Source organism: Triticum aestivum, unplaced genomic scaffold (genome assembly GCF_018294505.1).
Source record: "Triticum aestivum cultivar Chinese Spring unplaced genomic scaffold, IWGSC CS RefSeq v2.1 scaffold55481, whole genome shotgun sequence".
NCBI classification, from domain to species: domain Eukaryota; kingdom Viridiplantae; phylum Streptophyta; class Magnoliopsida; order Poales; family Poaceae; genus Triticum; species Triticum aestivum.
The window spans coordinates 364,725-374,895 of NW_025228074.1; positions in this window are offsets into that span (position 1 = coordinate 364,725).

The following is a 10,171-nucleotide window of genomic DNA, read 5'->3' on the forward strand; positions in this document are numbered from 1 at the left end:
TTTTAGAGTCCGTATGTGTGGGGAAACAAGAGATAGGGTTGATTTCGGATCCCTCCACCAAGGGCCACGAAATTCCCCCCTCTTCCTCCATATATACAGCCCTTAGGGCATCGTTTAGACTTTGGGTTTTGTTTAGATTAAAAGTTCGCCATAGCTGCAACTTCGCGTACTTCGTTTGTGTTCAACGACCAGACAAAGGCGTCACAGAACCCCACCTTGATCAATAAAGCTTTCATCTTATATTCGCGATATCCAGATTGCAATCTTAGTTTCTTGCTTGTTCTTCGTTTGCTCGCAGGAAACAGACCCTCGTGGTCAGGTTGATCGTGCTCCGGCGTGGTCAATAACCTCTCGGAGTTGGTTTAGCGATTGCTAAGGCGCGACGTCCTCGCACGTTCGTAGTCGGATCGTCAAAGTCGACTTCCACCAAAGCGATATCCATCATCTCATCGAAAGATCGGGACCCTCGCCTCTATCAAGTGTGGTAGTTTACTTTGATGACATATTGATTTATAGCAGATCTTTGGAAGAACATTTGGAACATTTACGTGCTGTTTTTATTGCTCTACGTGATGCACGTTTGTTTGGTAACCTTGGGAAGTGCACCTTTTGCACCGACCGAGTATCTTTTCTTGGCTATGTTGTTACTCCACAGGGAATTGAAGTTGATAAAGCCAAGATTGAAGCTATTGAGAGTTGGCCGCAGTCCAAAACGGTCACACAAGTGAGGAGTTTTCTTGGCCTCGCTGGATTCTATAGGCGTTTTGTGAGAGATTTCAGCACCATTGCTGCACCTCTCAATGAGCTTACAAAGAAAGATGTGCCTTTTCTTTGGGGTACTCCACAGGAAGAAGCCTTCACGGTATTGAAAGATAAGTTGACACATGCTCCTTTACTCCAACTTCCTGATTTTAATAAGACTTTTGAGCTTGAATGTGATGCTAGTGGAATTGGATTAGGAGGTGTGTTATTACAAGATGGCAAACCTGTTGCATACTTTTCTGAAAAATTGAGTGGGCCTAGTCTGAATTATTCTACTTATGATAAAGAATTATATGCTCTTGTTCGGACTTTAGAAACATGGCAACATTATTTATGGCCCAAAGAATTTGTTATACATTCTGATCATGAATCTTTGAAACATATTAAAAGTCAAGCTAAACTGAATCGTAGACATGATAAATGGGTTGAATTCATTGAGACTTTCCCTTATGTCATTAAACACAAGAAGGGAAAAGAAAATGTTATTGCTGATGCATTGTCTCGTCGCTATACTATGCTTTCACAACTTGACTTCAAAATATTTGGTTTGGAGACCATCAAAGATCAATATGTGCATGATGCTGATTTTAAAGATGTAATGCAGAATTGTAAAGAAGGAAGAATGTGGAACAAGTTTGTTGTTAACGATGGATTTGTGTTTCGTGCTAACAAGCTATGCATTCCAGCTAGCTCCGTTCGTCTTTTGTTGTTGCAGGAGGCGCATGGAGGAGGATTAATGGGACACTTTGGCGTGAAGAAGACGGAGGACGTACTTGCTACACATTTCTTTTGGCCAAAGATGAGACGGGGTGTTGAGCGTTTTATTGCTCGCTGCACTACATGTCAAAAAGCTAAGTCACGACTCAATCCTCATGGTTTATATATGCCTTTGCCTGTACCTAGTGTTCCTTGGGAGGATATATCTATGGACTTTGTTTTAGGTTTACCTCGAACAAAGAAGGGGAGGGATAGCATATTTGTTGTCGTGGATAGATTCTCGAAAATGGCACACTTTATACCATGTCATAAAAGCGATGATGCTGTTAATGTTGCTGATTTGTTCTTTCGTGAAATTATTCGCTTGCATGGTGTGCCAAATACTATTGTTTCAGATCGTGATACTAAATTTCTTAGCCACTTTTGGAGATGTTTATGGGCTAAGTTGGGGACTAAACTGCTTTTTAGTACTACTTGTCACCCCCAAACTGATGGACAAACTGAAGTAGTCAATAGAACGTTGTCTACTATGCTTAGGGCTGTTTTGAAGAATAATAAGAAAATGTGGGAGGAATGCTTGCCTCATATTGAATTTGCTTACAATCGTTCATTGCATTATACTACTAAGATGTGCCCTTTTGAAGTTGTGTATGGTTTCCTACCTCATGCACCTATTGATTTGTTGCCTCTTCCATCTTCGGAGAAGGTTAATTTTGATGCTAAACAACGTGCTGAATTGATTTTAAAAATGCATGAGTTAACTAAGGAAAACATTGAGCGCATGAATGCTAAATATAAACTTGCTGGAGATAAGGGTAGAAAACATGTTGTGTTTGCACCTGGAGATCTTGTTTGGTTACATTTGCGTAAGGATAGATTTCCTGATTTGCGCAAATCAAAGTTAATGCCACGTGCTGATGGTCCCTTTAAGGTGTTAGAGAAAATAAATGATAATGCATATAAACTTGAGCTGCCTGCAGATTTTGGGGTTAGTCCCACTTTTAACATTGCAGATTTGAAGCCTTATTTGGGTGAGGAAGATGAACTTCCGTCGAGGACGACTTCATTTCGAGAAGGGGAGGATGATGAGGACATCAATACAATTGTTACACCCACAGCCCCTGTGATAGAGGCAAAGGTGTCCCGTCTTTCGATGAGATGGTGGATTTCGCTTTGGTGGAAGTCGACTTTGACGATCCGACTACGAACGTGCGAGGACGTCGCGCCTTAGCAATCGCTAAACCAACTCCGAGAGGTTATTGACCACGCCGGAGCACGATCAACCTGACCACGAGGGTCTGTTTCCTGCGAGCAAACGAAGAACAAGCAAGAAACTAAGATTGCAATCTGGATATTGCGAATATAAGATGAAAGCTTTATTGATCAAGGTGGGGTTCTGTGACGCCTTTGTCTGGTCGTTGAACACAAACGAAGTACGCGAAGTTGCAGCTATGGCGAACTTTTAATCTAAACAAAACCCAAAGTCTAAACGATGCCCTAAGGGCTGTATATATGGAGGAAGAGGTGGGAATTTCGTGGCCCTTGGTGGAGGGGTCCGAAATCAACCCTATCTCTTGTTTCCCCACACATACGGACTCTAAAAATAGCCTATACTTATGTATTTCGAAATTACATGGGCCTGGCCCAATAATAAGGTGACGCAGCACCTAAAATAGCCTCGGGACGAAATTTATGAAGTGGCATCTTGTATATTTCGTCCAAGGCTTCATGCACCCATTATGGTGGCTTCAAAGTCCTGAAATCATCACTTGTAACTCCGTTATTGTTCCCCTTGCGCATGCCATCATCTCCATGCTTGTTCTTGCTCCAATGTTCATCCTTCTCCAAGCTAGGCCCTTCATTTGTAAGCAAAACAAATGTATCCAATTTAGGCAGCATCATATTCTCATGAACATTAGAATCATTACCAAGAAACGAAAGTACCTGGTAATTTAGTTGGCGTGCACGAGCTCTAGTAATTGGTCCAGTATGTATAGCAGCAGGGGCTGTGGGTGTAACAATTGTATTGATGTCCTCATCATTACAAGATGGCAAACCTGTTGCATACTTTTCTGAAAAATTGAGTGGGCCTAGTCTGAATTATTCTACTTATGATAAAGAATTATATGCTCTTGTTCGGACTTTAGAAACATGGCAACATTATTTATGGCCCAAAGAATTTGTTATACATTCTGATCATGAATCTTTGAAACATATTAAAAGTCAAGCTAAACTGAATCGTAGACATGCTAAATGGGTTGAATTCATTGAGACTTTCCCTTATGTCATTAAACACAAGAAGGGAAAAGAAAATGTTATTGCTGATGCATTGTCTCGTCGCTATACTATGCTTTCACAACTTGACTTCAAAATATTTGGTTTGGAGACCATCAAAGATCAATATGTGCATGATGCTGATTTTAAAGATGTAATGCAGAATTGTAAAGAAGGAAGAATGTGGAACAAGTTTGTTGTTAACGATGGATTTGTGTTTCGTGCTAACAAGCTATGCATTCCAGCTAGCTCCGTTCGTCTTTTGTTGTTGCAGGAGGCGCATGGAGGAGGATTAATGGGACACTTTGGCGTGAAGAAGACGGAGGACGTACTTGCTACACATTTCTTTTGGCCAAAGATGAGACGGGATGTTGAGCGTTTTATTGCTCGCTACACTACATGTCAAAAAGCTAAGTCACGACTCAATCCTCATGGTTTATATATGCCTTTGCCTGTACCTGGTGTTCCTTGGGAGGATATATCTATGGACTTTGTTTTAGGTTTACCTCGAACAAAGAAGGGGAGGGATAGCATATTTGTTGTCGTGGATAGATTCTCGAAAATGGCACACTTTATACCATGTCATAAAAGCGATGATGCTGTTAATGTTGCTGATTTGTTCTTTCGTGAAATTATTCGCTTGCATGGTGTGCCAAATACTATTGTTTCAGATCGTGATACTAAATTTCTTAGCCACTTTTGGAGATGTTTATGGGCTAAGTTGGGGACTAAACTGCTTTTTAGTACTACTTGTCACCCCCAAACTGATGGACAAACTGAAGTAGTCAATAGAACGTTGTCTACTATGCTTAGGGCTGTTTTGAAGAATAATAAGAAAATGTGGGAGGAATGCTTGCCTCATATTGAATTTGCTTATAATCGTCCATTGCATTCTACTACTAAGATGTGCCCTTTTGAAGTTGTGTATGGTTTCCTACCTCATGCACCTATTGATTTGTTGCCTCTTCCATCTTCGGAGAAGGTTAATTTTGATGCTAAACAACGTGCTGAATTGATTTAAAAAATGCATGAGTTAACTAAGGAAAACATTGAGCGCATGAATGCTAAATATAAACTTGCTGGAGATAAGGGTAGAAAACATGTTGTGTTTGCACCTAGAGATCTTGTTTGGTTACATTTGCGTAAGGATAGATTTCCTGATTTGCGCAAATCAAAGTTAATGCCACGTGCTGATGGTCCCTTTAAGGTGTTAGAGAAAATAAATGATAATGCATATAAACTTGAGCTGCCTGCAGATTTTGGGGTTAGTCCCACTTTTAACATTGCAGATTTGAAGCCTTATTTGGGTGAGGAAGATGAACTTCCGTCGAGGACGACTTCATTTCAAGAAGGGGAGGATGATGAGGACATCAATACAATTGTTACACCCACAGCCCATGCTGCTATACATACTGGACCAATTACTAGAGCTCGTGCACGCCAACTAAATTACCAGGTACTTTCGTTTCTTGGTAATGATTCTAATGTTCATGAGAATATGATGCTGCCTAAATTGGATACATTTGTTTTGCTTACAAATAAAGGGCCTAGCTTGGAGAAGGATGAACATTGGAGCAAGAACAAGCATGGAGATGATGGCATGCGCAAGGGAACAAGAACGGAGTTACAAGTGATGATTTCATGACTTTGAAGCCACCATAATGGGTGCATGAAGCCTTGGACGAAATATACAAGATGCCACTTCATAAATTTCGTCCCGAGGCTATTTTAGGTGCTGCGTCACCTTATTATTGGGCCAGGCCCATGTAATTTCGAAATACATAAGTATAGGCTATTTTTAGAGTCCGTATGTGTGGGGAAACAAGAGATAGGGTTGATTTCGGACCCCTCCACCGAGGGCCACGAAATTCCCCCCTCTTCCTCCATATATACAGCCCTTAGGGCATCGTTTAGACTTTGGGTTTTGTTTAGATTAAAAGTTCGCCATAGCTGCAACTTCGCGTACTTCGTTTGTGTTCAACGACCAGACAAAGGCGTCACAGAACCCCACCTTGATCAATAAAGCTTTCATCTTATATTCGCAATATCCAGATTGCAATCTTAGTTTCTTGCTTGTTCTTCGTTTGCTCGCAGGAAACAGACCCTCGTGGTCAGGTTGATCGTGCTCCGGCGTGGTCAATAACCTCTCGGAGTTAGTTTAGCGATTGCTAAGGCGCGACGTCCTCGCACGTTCGTAGTCGGATCGTCAAAGTCGACTTCCACCAAAGCGATATCCATCATCTCATCGAAAGACGGGACACCTCCTCCTCTATCAGATTTCTAGTGCAAACTATTCAATAATCTATTTATGTTATCCAGAACAAAAATACTTCACACACTTTTGTGTTTTGTCTAATTGCAGGTGTATGGGACATTTGTACAATCCACATATGAAGATAAGGAAGAAAGAGATGCTTATTTGCTGTCCAAAAAGTTCTCTCACGTCACTTTTGGCCCAAGAGAAGATAGAGTCCAAGTCTCTCACGTTCTGGATTCAGATTCGGACTGCACAGACATACCTGACTCAAAACGCACACAAGTTTTTCATACGGACTCCGAATTGGGTGATTCTTTTTTTGTTGGAAACTAGATTTCGTGCACTTTCCAACCCAATTGGAATCACCTTCAAATTCGTCCGGAGCGTTGAGTTGTGGACGAAACAATCTGATGCTGCAGCAGAATCCGAGTCAAACTACAAGTCCAAAGTTGTTACATCACCTCCACTTGGGCCCATTGGCCTTGTACGACCTAGATTTAGTTTTAGGCTGCCTTGGGACGTCCTCCCACCTCCTTGGCCGCCACCCCTTGCTCCTATATAAGTAGATCCATCTAGTAGCTTTTCCTTGGGATTTGTTTAGTTAAAAGTTAGCCATTGCAACTTCGTGTACTTTGTTTGTGTCCAACGACCAGACCAAGACCGTTTACGGATCCCCACCTTTATCAATACTTCATCTATATTCGCAATATTCAGATTGCTTTATCATATTCTTGCTTGTTCTTCGATTGCTTGCAGGAATAGACCTTCGTGGTCAGGTTGATTGTGCTCTGGCGTGGTCAATAACCTCTCGAAGTTGGTTTAGCGATCGCTAAGGCGCAACGTCGTGCACGTTTGTAGTCGAATCGTCAAAGTCGTCTCCACCAAATCGATAGTTATCATCTCATCGAAAGATCGGGACACCCCCGCCTCTATCAAGTGGTATCAGTTTTCAGGTTGCTCGGTGAGAATTTCCAGTTTTTCCTAGATTAGATTTATTTTCTTACCTATTGTCCAAGAAAAAGCCACAAAACAAAAGTTAGATCTATTCATCCTTTGTCCTAGCCAGACTGAGCCTTTGCAATTTTCTTTTCATTGTTTGCATTATTGAATTATCGGTTGCATCGCCGTGTCGAGTTGCTGGTCTTAGTGTCTAGTTCCTTTAGAGTTTTGAGTTCTGTTCACATTAGTCACGCAGCCGCTGCATCATTATCCCATCCGCTGTCCACCATCCCATCCACCAATTTCCACCACGTGCTACGCACTGTTTATTGTCATAATCATAGTTGAGGTCACTCACATCTTCGCCTGATCGAATCTGCATCTTATCTAGTTTGTTTTGGAAAGAGGGAGAAAAAGAATATAAAGAAAAAAAAGAGAGAAAAAAGGAAAGAAAAAAAGAGAGGGAGAAGAAAAAGAAAAAAAAGCGTGAGAAAAAAAAGAGAGAAGCAAAAAAATTGGATCTATCTAGAATCAATCTCGTACCTGAATTCGGATTGGAATCTGTTTTGCGCACTGTTCAGTAAAACAGGTGTCTCTTCCTCATATGAAGTCTGTTTTGGCTCCGCGAGTACTCAAATGAAAGCTAGCGACGAGCCGCATCTAAATAGTTGCAGAAGCTAGTTCAGTATTTGGCACCTCAACATCAGCTTCTAAATAGGTCTACTGCTATTGTGATCTTCACTTATATCTTACTGTCCAGAGCTACTTCATATCATTTATTGATGCTAGTTGTGCTACGACGTGACCTCATTAGTGTTCTAGGCTCGCGTCTCTAGTTTGGTCTAACCTAGGACCAGCACAGTACCGTCGTTGAGCGTTTATTCAACATTGCATCTTTGAATTGATTATTGCTAATCTTTTGCTACCATATATAGCCAACCCAGCTCCACATATTTCTACACCGTGTATACGTATGCTCTCCTGGCAATCGCTTTACTCAATATTCGGAGTTACTTGACACCGCTGGTTGCCGATCACCGCCTGCTGCATGGTAAGAACTTGTAAGACATTGGTATTTGCTTTACTGTGAGCGTTTTACCACCACATCCTAGTAGTTATAGGAACATTATTTTTGGGTTTTGTTTCTTGTTCTACTAATCATGACAGGATCCAGAGTCAATTCATGGGCTTTGTCGATCGCGGGAGACGTGCCACCACCTTTGCAAATACCACAACCGTCACGAGAGGTGCACAAACATCAAAATGCACATGATCAGGTTAATGTATCTATACCACCATTTAATGGCCGTTTTAAACCTGCTTTATATATTGAATGGGAGTTCGACATAAAAAATATATTTGCTTCCCATAATTTCAATGAACATAAAAAGATTAAGGTTGCGGTTGGTTCTTTCACTGGTTATGCTTTGGTTTGGTGGAGTGAATATTGTCGGTTACACCCTGATTATATACCTACTACTTGGGTTGATTTGAAACTTGCCATGCGACATACTTTCGTCCCTGCTTATTATACTCGTGACATGATTAAGAAGTTGCAACACTTAAAACAAGGTAGTGAAACTGTAACAAAATATTATGATGATTTACAAACTACCTTGTTGCATTCCTCTTTAGAAGAAAGTGAAGATGATTTTATGGATAGATTTTGGGGAGGATTAAACCGTGATATTCAAGAGATACTAATTCATGAAGAGTGTTATCCTATGGACCATTTGTTTCATCTTGCTTGCAAAGCTGAACAGGAAATAAAACGACGTGTTGGCCACGAGGAGAACAAGCGCACGGTGCACATTCCAAGAGTTGATATGATTGTTCCTTCAACTACTAGGCATACTATGACAACCACATCCGTTGTTGTCAGGACTACATCACCTCCACCATGTGACACATCGCCACCGAGAGTGGCTACATCATCTGAGTTGATCATAAGAGGTAATGACAAAGGTACTGATCTTCCATCTCTACATGAGAATGATGAATGCCTTGTCAATTTGAATGCACCATCTGATGAGCTACCCACTACTTTGACCACACCACCTATTTTAGAGGACTACGTTGATAATTTGACTTTGCCATGTGATCAAACAACTGAAATACCAACAATTTTGAGTGCACCCATTGAATTAACTATTGATGCAAAAGAACCAATGTTTAATCATTTTGATATGACCTCTAATCTTGGTGATGATTCTGTGTTGAATGACTTATTGCATGTTTGCTTATTAAGCATGTTGTAGCATGTAAATTTGATGCAAGTAAGGTTTATTCACCAATGTTGGGATGGTTTAATGATGAACATTGTCAATCTTTTGAAATGAATAAGAGCTTCACTTATATGTGCAAACTGAGTTGCAATATTTTCATGCCTTCTACTTCTTGTGCTAATTTTTTGGCTTTAGATTTTATGAACTATGCAAATTACTCATCTATTCATGTGTCATATATGCAAAAATCAAGGGAAGTAAAAATGGATGACATATACATATACAACATGTACACCTTGTCTCTTTTGTTAGCCACATTTCAGATTAAGCAACGCCGAGGACGGCTTTATTTTAAAGAAGGGGAGGATGATGAGGACATGACTACCTTGAATATGACCAAAAATATTGCATATATGCATATTTGTCAGGTGATTTCTAGTGCAAACTATTCAATAATCTATTTATGTTATCCAGAACAAAAATACTTCACACACTTTTGTGTTTTGTCTAATTGCAGGTGTATGGGACATTTGTACAATCCACATATGAAGATAAGGAAGAAAGAGATGTTTATTTGCTGTCCAAAAAGTTCTCTCACGTCACTTTTGGCCCAAGAGAAGATAGAGTCCAAGTCTCTCACGTTCTGGATTCAGATTCGGACTGCACAGACATACCTGACTCAAAACGCACATAAGTTTTTCATACGGACTCCGAATTGGGTGATTCTTTTTTTGTTGGAAACTAGATTTCGTGCACTTTCCAACCGAATTGGAATCACCTTCAAATTCGTCCGGAGCGTTGAGTTGTGGACGAAACAATCTGATTCTGCAGCAGAATCCGAGTCAAACTACAAGTCCAAAGGTGTTACATCACCTCCACTTGGGCCCATTGGCCTTGGATGACCTAGATTTAGTTTTAGGCTGCCTTGGGACGTCCTCCCACCTCCTTGGCCGCCACCCCTTGCTCCTATATAAGTAGATCCATCTAGTAGCTTTTC